Below are 14428 nucleotides of genomic sequence, written 5' to 3' on the forward strand. Positions count from 1 at the left end.
CCATCAACGCTACGCTCGCCCAGATGGGTTCCACACGGACCTCTCTGATATTCAGAAACTTGTCACTACCTTACATTCTCAACAATCCCAACATCGACCTTCAAAAATCGATGGTGGAAGAACTCCGATTAGATTACTGTGCCTCTAGTCTAGCAACCCTCCCCCGTCCGCACCACCCCCCCTTCCATATAGTCTCCTTCCCTCCGTTGTCCCTTGCTTACACCATCCAATCCTTCCTTTCTCTTACTTCTGGGGAGACACTTTCAGACTTTCAGTCAAGTGGAAGCTATCTTGAAAAGCTCGTTGTTGGACAGATGACCAACCTAGGCCATCTCCAGTGATGGGCCATAGCCTAAAATAATGCAAAACTTATCTTCGGTCATGGGCTGACCAAATTTGAAGGGCCACATTTGGCCTTGTTTGGTATGACAGACTATTATAGACGGGACTAAATTCTAAAATTGTCTTAGATTAACTCGGACTGATTTAAGCTGGATTAAATACTGACCTACGTTTGGTATTGTGTCGGACTAAAAAATAATTATTGTAATATTCAAATTTAATTGAATATTTTGACTTAAAAAATATTTAAATTTAATTAGGGATATTTAATTGGGATTGATGTGTGAATTTTTTTTATAAAAATTATTATAAAAAAAAAAAAAAATCATTCTCTCGTTCTTTCCTCTTCCTTCCTCTCTCTCTGGCTCTGGCTTTCTTTCCAAATTTCCAAAGAGAAAAACAGAATAAACCCAATAAACCCCACACCACAACTTTTCACAAACCACACCACAAAATTAAAATTAAAAAAAAATACCAAAACACAATTGGGATCTTTTTGATCCCTTTCTTCCTCCTGGTAGCATACCCTGCGAATCCAATAACCATAATAAAGTCCCTGCTTGGCTTTTTTTTTTTGTAATTCCTTTTTCTCAAAATCATAAAAGGGATATGAGGGATTGGTATCATCACAATCAGCGGAATTGACAGGACCCGAATCAAATTCCGCTTTGGAATTCGAGTCGAACCCTGGGCGTGTCCGACACTTAGCAAATGTCAGGCACAAAAGACCTATTTGCCCTTTTTCTTAAATTTTGACTTTGACTTCTATCGAAATTTCGGTAGAGTCTCCCATATATTTCGTTCAATCCCAAAACTCACACCTGTCAAAACGAGCATAATTGTCCAAACAACCAACAGCCAGCACTTCAATAAACATGCCAAAAGTTCCATTCTTGCTCTAGGGCAATGTATCAGAGCAATTTTGATAATTTACGGATTACTTAATTGGTCTACATACCATCACTTTTAATCCAGAAGGCGCGGAAGTCAAGATGGCCCGATGGTGGATGTCTTGTGCACCCTACAGCCTGAGGGCGCAAAACAGTTGAAAGTGTGAGTGGACAAAAATAGGGTTCCAGAAAATAATTTGCGAACATAATAACCCCCACTGTAAAATAATAGTAATAAAAGCTGGATATGTAAAGTGCGCTTGAAATATGCTAAATGTAAAGCATTCACACATATATAGATAAATATAAAACATATGCAGTGTCGAGAAAACTTGCATAAAATCACCGTAATTAATCCTTGCATAAAGCACTGAAATCCAAAATTTGCATGAAAGTACTGAAATCAAGCCTGCATAAAAGCAATGTACTCAAAACTTTAGTCAAAACACTGTAATCAATCAAAACTACCACTCGGATGTACCCCTGTAATTCCGTCAATTTCCCTGGCAGGTCTCGGCGACACGCAGTCTATCCGAGCCGCAAATCCTGGCAGGATACAGGGGACTATAGTCAGCCTGATCCGCTGGCAGGTCTCGGTGACACAAAGTCGACTCGAGCCGCTCTAGCAGGATTCAGGGGACCGTAGTCAGCCTGATCCGCAATCCTGGTAGGTCTCGGGGACACAAAGTCAGCCGAGCCACAAATCCTGGCAGGTCTCGGGACACCAAGTCAGCCGAGCCGCAAATCCTGGCACTCACGGTCCGAGCGTCCCCGAAACTCGTGAGGCAATGTCAAGTGCACTGATAGAACTGAAAATAGACTGGATGTCCGTAGACATCGGTCTAACTGAGGGTAATCACCATAACTGGGTACATGGTGGTCTTAAAATATGCTATTTTTGGAAAATTTGAGAAATAACTGAGTTTTGTTAAATATAAAGCTGTGCTGCTATTTTATCTGATACAAGTCTCAACTCTGCTTTCTATCACTTTTTAGCATGCTCAACTAAGCAGCATAGGAATAAAGATATTTTACGGCATAAATCATGCTCGGAAAACATTCCATAAAACTTATTCAAATTCAAATAATGAAATTCATTCATATAAACTTATTTATATAAAATCAATATAAAATCATTTATATAAACTCATTTATATAAAATCATTTATATAATTCATTTATATAAAATCATTTATGGAAGAAAGTCCACTCACTCCTAGGTCCGAGCTAGTTAGGCCTCCTGTACGTCTCTTCTGCAGGTCTGCCTGGTCCCGGATGCCTGGGTAAATCATCAGGAATATTTAATTAATAAAACTGCTCGGTATAAGATGTTTAAGTAAAACCCTGACCCCCGACTCTAAAAGTGCGTGCACTAACTTTAAGGTCATTTTTCTGCCCACTTAGGCATTTTAGATGTTTAACATCGTCTGAAAAGACTCGAGACTTTACTAAGCGATAAACTTCCACCTTGGTCGATACGGAACCCCGTGGGGTCCACGACCTCCAATGACCAATCTGAGAGTTCCTCTAAGTTCCTCACGTTTAAGGAACCATATCCTGTAAGTTTGGTCTGAAACTGACGATCGGATTGACCACGATCGTGAAATTATACAATTTCCAAACCCTAGCCCCAGGGTTCGCGATTTCGGAGTATCCGGGACTCCGATTCACAATCCGTCGAATCCTACACGGTCCTGAAATTATTTGGAACAACATATCCGAAATTGAGCGCGATCCAACGGTTCGGTAATATTGAACCCGGAAAGCGCACAATATGGAAAATCCGTTCGGGGCTCAAACGGAATCCAAATTAAGATCCGCGAAATCCTACGCGCTCGTGACAACACAAGGGTCGCAACAAGACACAGTGCCACTGCACTACCCTCACCCACGCACCCCAGCACGCGCCGGCAGCGATGGGTGTCTAAAGCGATTTCGGCTCGCCGGAAAAACTTCAAACCACGGCTCCAAACTCCTACCCTAGGTAAAACACCATATTTGGAGCCACTTTTGTTCTTGGACCTACCCCAAAAAGTGGCTGGAAGTGGCGAAAATGGAGGCCGAAAATCGACTGAAACTTCAATCTCAAAAATCCGATGGCTACACTACAAATTGATCTAATCCGACCCAACGGGCAGCTAGAACAGCTCGAGAGGTTCAAGATCCATACCTGGGTCGACGGAAATGGTGGCCGGAGGAGGGAGATCGGCGGCCTTGAAGTTTCGGTGAGTTCCCGTCGTTCTTTCGCAGTTTCCGGCCAGCGCAGATCGTCGACAGGCGGGGGACCGGTCGGCGAAGGAAGAGGACTCGATGGCGGTTCGAACGCCACCGGTCCCGTGGACGGTGGTTCCCTGAGGCGGTGCTAGCGAGCTCTGGAAGGCGGCGGCCAGTTTTCGGCGCGAGAGGAGAGAGGGCTGGCTGGTTTTATAGATTCAACTTCAAAATATTTACGGTTATGCCACTGAGACTCTTTTGACCATAACTTTCTCATTACAACTCCGATTCGGGCTCACTACGTGTCTATAAACTTGTTTTACCGTGCTCTACGTAATGGCGCAAGCGGAATTGTCAAATTCCTTCTCGATCAAAAAGTCACCTTTTTCTTAATAAAATATTACGAGGGCAAAATTGTCTTTTCGCAAAATAAAATATTCCGTAATTTATGAATTTTTGATTTGGGTTATGGAGGTCTTTCCCAAGCTCAAGCCCATCGGCGACTAGCTCGACGTCCTCGTTGCCAACAGAAACGGCACCATCGAGTTCGACGAGCTTGTCACCGCCATCTTGCCCGACATGAACGGGGAGGATCCTCATCAACCAGGAGAAACTCATGGAGGTCGCTGTGTGGGTCGGACTCGATGTTTCAAAATAGCACGCTCGCTATTATGCAAACTGCTTTTCATCCTCGCAGTATTGCACGAGCAAACGTGGGTTTTACCAAACGTGGACTACAATCCCATTTATGTTAGTCCCTCTTTCACCAAACGTGGGTTTTAAAGTGTTATTTAACACTATCCAGGCTATCCAACCTGCTAAACATGCCCTTAGCCCCCAAACTAGGCCAAATGTAGTCCAGCTTTGGCATATGCCAAATTTTTTTTGTGGGCCCGGCTCATGTGCTTTTCAAGAAAAGAAAGTATCAAGGGTGGGCAAGAGCACAAAACATCTCGTGCAACTGCAGATCCAACAGCCAATATTAAAGACGCATTGACGTCATTGATGATGTCAGCTAGCCGTTAGGTTTTTTATTTTATTTTTAATAACCTTTTTACATGTTTTAAAATTCGTTTAGTTTAATATATATATATATATATATATATATAATTGGTTTCTAATCGTTGGAGGTCAGAACCATTGATTGAAAAGTTATTATTTATTTATTTATTTAAAACCTTTTTAAATGTTTTAAATTCATTTTGTTTAAAAAATACATAAATTAAAAAATATTTTCTCTAAATCGTAGTTTAATTAAATTAAACAATACTGTAACACTCCGACTCCAAATTTAATGTCTATTTTATTGATTTAAAGTGGAATTAAGAATTTACTCTTGGGGTAGGGGTAAATTGGTCATTTTCTTATCCAGAAGGATTTTGGGACCATGACTGGTATTTTTGGGTAGGTTGTACTGAGACAAATTCGTAGACACGCGGTAGGCTTGAAACGGAGTTGTAACGAGGAAATAGCGATCAAAACATTATCAGTGGCAAAACTGTAATTATTTCCAAAAGTTTGGTAAAAAATCAGATTTTTCACCTTAACACTCTCTCTCGTCGCGCGATCAGTTTTCTCTTTCTCTCCCCGACCCTGACTCTCTCTCTCTCTCTCTCTCTCTCTCTCTCTCTCTCTGTGATTCTCCTAGCACCGGCCACGGCCAGGCACGCCACCGGTCCCGATCGACTCCGGTCAAGACCCGCCAGATTTCCCCATCGGAAACCACGAATTCCGACCACGATCTCGACTGGTTCGAACCGGAGATTTCCCGTCGTCACGCCGCCGTCTCCACCGCCCAAACCCAGTGAGTGAGGTATGGTTTCTTCCTCTTTTTCCGAGTTCTAGCTGACTGATGCATAGGTTTGGACCGATTTGTTGTCCAAAAAACCGATTTGAAAACCTAGGTTTTGGACGAATTTTAAAGTGAAATTCCGGCCAGTTGCCGTCCGAATTGGACCTCCCCATAGTTGAATGAAGTGATCCTGACCTTGAGTAGAAGCTAGGATAGGAAGGGTGAGCTCGGGTGTGAAGTTTTTTCCGTCACCGAAATTTACTCTACACACCCACGCGTTGCCGGAGCGTGTGGCGGCGCGTGGAAGAGGTTGGTGAAGTTTCAATTTGACCCGATGAGATCCTTAGGTTGTCACAAGAGCATAGGATTTCGCAGATCTCAATTCGGGCGTCGTTTGACTATCGAACGGATTTTCGCATATTGTGCGGTATCCGGGTTCGATAGGTTCTGACTGTTAGATCCTTTCCGAATTAAAATATGCTGTTCTAGGTATTCTTAGGACCGTATAGGACCTCACGGATTATGAATCGGAGCTCCGGATGTTCTGATTCAATAATGCAAATTTTGTGGGTTAGCGATAACCGTACAATCGTGAACGATTCATAAACCTGTAATTGGACCTTAGGATACCTCCTTCAACGTGCACGTACTGGGAATTTGGGGATTTAAGTATTTAATTTGTGATTTCCGCTTCGAAGTAATTTTATATTAATTAAAGGTTGGTATCTCGAAATAGGTGTTCCGACCAGCAGGCAGGACCCTCTCGTGGTCAGGCAGCGTGGGAATATTTGTGAGTGGACTTTGTTTTCAATCATATGCATGGTTTTATTGATGAAAGATTTATGCATAATGTTTTTAATGGTTTATTGAATATATTATATTCATGAGTTGAATTTGATGTTTGTATAGCGCTTTGGCAATATATTGTGGGTTTGGCATATTTGGGTATCGAGAGTATATTTTATATGGATTTTGGGGAAGTATATATATATATATCTCTATAGGCGAGATACTTGGGTTGTTGAAGTGTGTTGTGGAAGAACTTGAATATGAGGGGTTGTTGAGAGAAGTTGTATGATTACACTATGTAAGTACCTTCCCCAGTTATTAGACTTTCCACACGCGGCGTTGGATGTTCCGGCGTGTGGGAAGAATAGGTTATCCGTCTCACACGCGGCGTTGGATGTTCCGGCGTGTGAGACACTTTCCATATGCGGCGTTGGATGTTCCGGCGTATGGAAAGACTCTGTATAGTGTTTAGGGTCATCACCCATGGCGTTGGATGTTCCGGTGTGTGATGATCCAGTCTGCGCGCGTAGGACATAGTTTGGGAGCTACACATGGCGTTGGATGTTCCGGTGTGTGAGCTATGGAGTTTCGTCCCCCGGTTGGACCGCTCATCCCTAGACGCAGGATAGCACCTGAAAATCCTGCGGGCTAGTCAAACGATCCCCCAAGTTGGATTGTTTCCCCGGTACCTAGGTAGTGTGATGAGTATATCGTATAGCTATGTATAGTTATATATATTTATTTATATGTATATTTATAGTTGGAAGAGTGACGAAATTAGGGTTTTTCAGTGGTTTGGTAGGAGTTGCAAGATTGTGAGAATGAGGTTTATGAAGGAGATGACTTGTGTTTTAAAGAATTTTAAATGAAATATGTTTTGAGTAATTAAATAATGAATTGTGAACCTACATGTCTTGAGCATTATTTTTATACGGTGGGGTTACTATATTGTCTTAAATGCAAATCTTGTTTTTGTCTACTCACATATTTTTTGTTTTGCGCCCCCCAGCCAGTAGTCGCTCCAGGAATCGTGCAAGTGGTGTACGAGGCTCGAACTGTGAACTTTCCTAGTTAGGATTTGAGTAATTTCTTCTACTCAACTGTTCTTGTAATCTAAATTCAGTATATGCTCTGTTATCGCTCATGATAGATTTTACTTGTGAGGCCGGAGGCCCTTTAGTATGTTTTGATGGATTATGAAAGCATGCTGCTAGTTGGGATTATTATTTTATGTATGTTGCAGGTTGAAATTTTTGTTGGGTTTACTTAATTTACAGGGGAGACTCTGCCAAAATTTGGGTAGAGAGTCTCGGTTTTTAGTAAGTGGGCCCAGCATCGGGAAGATGTCGAAATAAAGACGGGATTCGCCCCGGTTTCAAGGAAATTCTGGGGCGGGTCTGTCAAATACATAGTTGTGGAATATATGAATGTTATACCATAGTTTTTCTCAAAATAATAAAATATGAAAGGCCCTAAAATATAGTCATGCATGATTTAGCACTATGATTGGAGATGGCCTTAAGGCCTCGTTTGTTAACTAGGACTGTCTTGGTATGAACTATGCTTAAGAACTGTTCTGGATTGACTTGGCTAGGACTAAGTTGAATAAGACTTGTCTTGCATTTGGTATAATGCTGGATTGGGACTGGGACTAGGACTTGAATAAAAATATGTTTATTTAATTAATTAAATAAAATTATAAACATAAAAAACTAATAAAAATTTGTTTTTTATTTAACCCAAAGCCACAATCCCCCCAAACCATCAACAACAAGGCCAATCCCTGGCCATAAAGCTCATGGACTCCACTGGCTCTCTGCAGGGAAGCGAGAGTTGCCCAAAACCATCTCTCTCTCTCTCTCTCTCTCTCTCTCTCTCTCTCTCTCTCAATTTTGGTTCTTCCGTTCCATTGCCATGTCATATTTGCCTAGGTATCGTAGGCACTAGCATGAGTCCTCGCACCGAATCAGATCCATGGGATTTGCTCGGCGATTGGGTCCGAGCTCGATGGCACTGCTTTGTGTTTAGGGCTGGAGTCGTTGTCCATTAAGAACTCGACATAGGGAGATGATGATAATTACATGGACTTGAATTGAGCGGCTGAGTATGAGTATAAGAAGAGGGCTGAACGCATAGGATTGTTGAGCCCCTCATTCTGCAAGGAATTCACTAACACCTTCTAAAGAGGTGTTTTTAGTGGGCCCTGCATTAGTAATCCCGACTTAGAATTAGAAGTAGGTGAACCAAATATGAGCCTAATTTTAATCTAATCTAATCTAATCCAATCCAGGGCTGGGAGGTGTACCAAACAAGGCCTAAAGGTAGTTTTATTGACAGATTAAGAGATGAAATCGAGGATGATGTTCTCCCTCCTCACATCGGCCACTCTGGCCCATGTTATTGAATTGGCTTACGTTTTAACACCTCAAACGCAAGACCCAAACCCGTTTCACTTCAAACCACTTCACATACACTAAGGCCTCGTTTGGTATGTTGGCTTGGAATGGTTAGGTTTGACTATTAGTGTAATAACCCAAAACAAAATATCTATAAATTAAAATATATATATATATATATATCTAAAAAGTAGGATTAATATATTCTAGCAAAAAGATAATTTTGCCCTCGCATATTTTAATAGGGAAAAATTGACTTTCTGATCGAGATAGAATTTGGCAATTCCGCTTGCGCCGTTGCGTAGAGCACGGCGAAACGAGTTCGTAGGCACAGAGTAGACTCGAATCGGAGTTGTAACGAAGAAAATACCGCTAAGGGCAAAATGGTAATTTGGAAAAAGTCAGATTTTTATCTCTTCTCTCTCTCTCTCTCTCTCTCTCTCTCTCTCTCTCTCTCTCTCTCTCTCTCCCGTCAGTTTCTTTCTTCTCTCTCTCTCATCCCGCGCGACTCCTCCCCCGACCTCGCCTCTTCTCGTCGCCGCCCCGGCCATCACAGGCCGAGCCGATCTTCGCCGCTGGTACCAAAAGAACCACCACTCACCCGCCGTCCTTCCCCGAGCCGTCGCCACCCTTCCCGTGGCTGGAGCTTGCCGGAATCTGCCATTTTCTGCCGATTTTCAGTTTGGACTTCCAGCTCTTCGTTCTCCTTCAATTCTCCATCAAATCGATCGAGTAAGGTATGGTTTCTCAGCTATTTTTCATGCTCTCACTGATGGATGTATGGGTTTTGATCGATTTCACCTCTAGATCACTCGATTTTCAACTTGAAAATCGACCGAACTTCGGCTGCCGTGATCGGCCATTTTCGGTCACTTTTTGGGGTACGTCCAAGAACAAAACTGACTCCAAATGGGGTGTTTTACCTAGGATAGGAGTTTGGAGTCTTGGTTCTGAGATTTTCCGACCACCATGTATCACTTTGGCCACCCAAACTGCCCGCGCGTGTGGCAGCGCGTGGGTGAGGGTAGTGAAGTGATTCTGTGTAGTTTTACGATCCTCGTGCCCTGACGAGCGCGTAGGATTTCTCGGATCTTGATTCGGAGTCCGTTTGAGCCCCGAACGGATTTTCCATATTACGCGATCCTTGGGTGCAGTGTCGTCGAGTCGTTGGATCGCACTCAATTTTGGATATGTCGTACTACATGATTCCAGGATCGTGTAGGATTCGACGGCTTGCGAATCGGAGTCCCGGATACTCCGAAATCGCGAACCCTGGGGCTAGGGTTTGGATTTTAAGCGATAACGCGGTTTTGGCCAATCCGACCATCCGTTTCGGACCAAACTCGCGGAACATGGTTCCTTCTCTATGAGGAACCTTCAGAGAAGCCCAGATTGGCCATCGGAGATCGTGGACCCGACGGGTCCCGGATCGGCCGGTCTGATGGCTTATCGCTTAGCAAACTTTCGGGTCTCTTAAGACCGTTCTAACTATTTGAAAGGCTAATGTGGGCATAGGAGTGACTTAAAATTGAGTGCACGTATTTCTAGAAGCCAGGGGCAGGGTGTTTAATTTAATTCTTTTATCGAGCAGTTTTATTAATTTAATCTTTATAGGTAATCAGGCACTAGAGGCCCGACAGGACCACAGGAGGGACCTTCAAGAGGTCCAGCTAGCTCGGACCAGCAGTGAGTGGACTTTCTTTCATAAAGGATTTAATATAAATAATTTATATGAATGATTTATATAAATGAGTTTACATAAATGATTTTATATTGATTTTATATAAATCATTTTTTTATAAATGAGTTTATCTGAATAAATTTCAGTATTGGATCTTGAATAAGTGTTATTGCATGTGTTCCGACCATGAATTGTAGCGTAAAATATCTTTACTTTTATATCACTTAGTTGAGCAGCAGACTTGAGGTTTGTGATACAGAAATAGTAGCTTAACTCAGATTTATCAGATTACAGAGAATTATCAGGTTTTTCTAAAATAGTTGTTTTAGAACCACCATGTACTCGCCTTTTATTTGGTGATTACCCTCAGACGGACCGATGTCTACGGACATCCAGTCTGTTTACAGTTCAGTCAGTGCACTTGACTTTGCCTCACGAGTTTCGGGGACGCTCGGACCGTGAGTGCCAGGATTTGCTGCTCGGTAGACTTGGTGTCCCGAGACCTGCCAGGATTTAAGGCTCGGCTGACTCTGTGTCCCCGAGACCTGCCAGGATTTGCGGATCAGGCTGACTACGGTCCCCTGAATCCTGCCAGAGCGGCTCGAGCCAACTTTGTGTCATCGAGACCTGCCAGCGGATCAGGCTGACCATAGTCCCCTGTATCCTGCCAGTTTGCTGCTCGGATAGACTGCGTGTCGCCCGAGACCTGCTAAGGGAATTGACAGATTGATAGGGGTACAATTAGGTGGTAGTTTTAAAGGAATTTGAGCACTTTTATGCAACTATTGATTTCAATCATTTTATATCAGTTTTCTCATTATTCGTGCATGTTTTATATCTCCATATAATTGTTCAGTTTTACGAATTTATATACATACGATTATAGATATTTAGATGAATACCTTATATTAAACACAGTCAAACCTTAACTTTACTTATTAAATTATTTTACCTTGGGGGTTATTATGATTATAAACTGTTTTCAAGAACATTACTTGTCCACTCACACTTTCAACTTGTTTTTCGCCCCCAGGCCGTAGAAGTGCGCAGGGATCCACCACCGGGCCACTCTTAGCTTCCGCATCGCCAAGAAACGTAGGATTTTATTGTAAAAGTTCTTGAAAACTTGTAAATTAGTAGAAAATGCTCTGATAACCAGTGTTAGTGGAAAACTTGAACTGGTGAATGTTTGGTTGTTTATTCTGGCAGTTGGTGGAAAGTTACTGGCTTGTTTAATAGGTGGAAGAATTTGGGATTGGTCAAAATACAGGGGAGACTCTGCCGAATTTTCGGCAGGAGTCCAAAGAAAATTTTAAGAGTAACTGTAGCAAGAAGGGTAAAATTGTCATTTGTGCCCGACAGTTGCCAAGTGTCGGACACGTACAGGGCTTGGTTCGAATTCCAAAGTGGAATTGAGATCGGGTCCTGTCAATTAGGTACTGAATTGGGCTGGTTTGGATTGGCCTCGATCTTAAGTCCAACCATGTTCAGTTTTGCACCAAACAACATACTAAAATTGACTTCAAAATTTTATTTATTCAATTTACACCCATTAGTATTTCCATCCAAATCCAATGCCAAATCCCAACTACAGAACCCCAAAATTGCCAAGAAAAACTAGAAAAGCATTATCAAAGAACAATACCCAATAAAGAACAGTACCCAAAGATTTGCAGGACAATTTTATTTATTTATTTTGCGCAGCGAACAAAGAACATCAAGCTGGGAAACAAGACCAGTACCCAACAACACAAGGATCTAGGAAACAAGAACAAGAATATAGTTTTTTAATTTGTAGTAAAAATATATAAATTTTTTAAATTTGTAATCAATCCAATAGCACAAGGATCTAGGAAACAAGAGCATTGTCCAATAAAGGGAAGAAGGAGACAAAAATGGATTTGATTGCCGAGATGTGCTTGACGGGTTAGGCATAGAAGCCGTGAAAGACGTGCCGAATCAAAGCCAAATGAATAAAATCAAAACAATAAAAATCAAAAAACCAAAGTTTTAGATAGAAATCTTAACATTGTTTGAGGCAAATCAAAGCCAAATCAATCTCTTCCTGAAAAAAGGAGAGAGAAGAAATTGAGAGGCATGAGAAAGGAGAAAGGAGAAGAGAGAGGAGAGGAGAGAGAAAGAGAAGAAGGCAAACTAGAGAAATACAATGTAGTAGAGGCTGAGCGTAGGAGCTTGCGCTTGTTGTAAACCCACGTTTGGGGTTCAATATCCAGTCTGTGATAAAATTAAGCCCATTAAACAACAAATTGGACTCGTGTCCATTTTAATTGAATACTTCTAGTTCAGTCCAGCCTACTAAACATGGCCTAACTGCTCAATATGACCCCTCCCAATCCACTTTCTCCTCGAAACATAACCCACCTACCACCACCCCTCTAATTTATCGTCTTTCTTAGCTTGATCTTTAAGAATGTTATGCCAAAGGGATTTGTTTCCATTGTAAGGAACAATATCAGCCAGGGGATCGATGTGCTAAGCCCCAGATCCTCCTAATTGAGTCCTTTAACTCTTTATATTCGAATCCTGATGGACCAATAAACACAGGGGACACAAATGCAGACACCCACCCAATTGCAATCAATACACTAACAGGCAATCACTAACATCAGCGATGTAATGGGATTATTAGATTTAGATCGTATTCGGACTATCGGATTGCACCTATCAATTGATATCCGTTACGCATAGGATTCAGATCAAATCAGATTATTATCGGATTTATTTTGAGATGTACAAAGAAATCAAAATTTCATTAGTAGCCTCGTTTTTTTATTGTATTTATCTACTTTTTATATCAAATTTTGATATTTTAACATAAAAATAGTTTTAAGTGTATTTAGTTCATATAAAACTAAAATTACTAATTTACACATATAAAATATTAATATAAAGCATAGAAGAACTAAATTATACTTCATACTAAGTCGGATCAGATTATTATCTTACCAGATCTACTATAATCCATATATTTATCCATTTATAATCAGATTACCGGATTCATATTGTAATCGGATTATCGGATTTAGAAGTCCATTGATAGATCAAGTGGTGTTCCATCGAATCTCTCCCTATCTATATTTTTATCGACTTAGGCGCTAACTAGAATTTCCTCAACCCCTATGTCGCTACTTGATTCGGTAATAAAATTGATGCTACAAAAACGTAATTTCGTATGTGGGTTTCAAGTCGTTAATTAGGTCGCGTCGGAAATGGCCACCCCTACTCACAGCTGGCCTTTCATCTCCCTTGCTTCCATACTCTACCTCTTTGTTTCTGCATCACACCTAGCAATCAAACCTTTACTCACATAATTTGGGATATCTTCAGCGACTCCCAAGGGTTGTCGCCCTAACGCCAAGGGGATCATCAATTCCCCCTAACTCTCATATCAAGGACGGACCCAAGATTTCAAAATGGGGTAGGTGGTGGACTCAAATGGGATCGGCCTAGGTTAGTCATAGGCATGGTCTGTTCCTATCCAATATCGCTGGTATAAAAAAATTTAAAGAAAAACTTATTAATCATAAACAATTAAAAACATTAACTTTGGTAAAACCATCAATTTACAATTGCATCATGAAACACAATTAATAAATAGAATAACATATTAGGTGTCACAAGATTTGTTGAGAGGAGAAGATTTAGAGCATTTCCACTGTGCAGAGCTAGCCTGGGCTGTAGGGGGCCTAGGCCCGCGAAGACGTTTCTAGCGCGCTCTAGCAGCCCGAGCAAGGCCCAAGAAAAATCCAACCCGTTCTCCTACCTGAGGATTGGTGACGTCAGAGCACGATTTTGAATTTTTTTACCGTTGGCATATGAAGATTCAAAACTTTCCTGCAATGAATGAAAGCCATGTGGCGCTTCTTTTCTGCTCCAATCCAACGGCTGCCAATTTGTTGTGTAAAAAAAAAAATTGAAAATTTTTGTAAAAAATACAAAAAAATTATGATTTTTTTTTCTATAAATATCTACGAATATTATTCATTTTCCACACCAAATTTCATAAAAATTCATCCCCTTCCAAAATTATTCACTTTCCACACCAAATTTTCTACTACAAAATTTCATTTTCCACACCAAAATTTCATTTACGTAAAAATACAAATGGCCTCTTCCATCAAAGCCAGAAGGTAGTGTACAACTATGGAAGATGTTTTGTTGTCTGAGTGTTAGGTCCAAGTTCGTCATTGCCTGACCACGGGCAATAAGATGAAGTTATCTCATATGTGGAGAAAAATTCATGCCGAATTTTATGAAAGATCAAGTTCGGCTAGTACGAAAATGGCATTGGCTAGTAGGTGGA

The sequence above is a fragment of the Prunus dulcis genome, chromosome 7 (genome assembly GCF_902201215.1).
Source record: "Prunus dulcis chromosome 7, ALMONDv2, whole genome shotgun sequence".
Lineage (NCBI taxonomy): Eukaryota > Viridiplantae > Streptophyta > Magnoliopsida > Rosales > Rosaceae > Prunus > Prunus dulcis.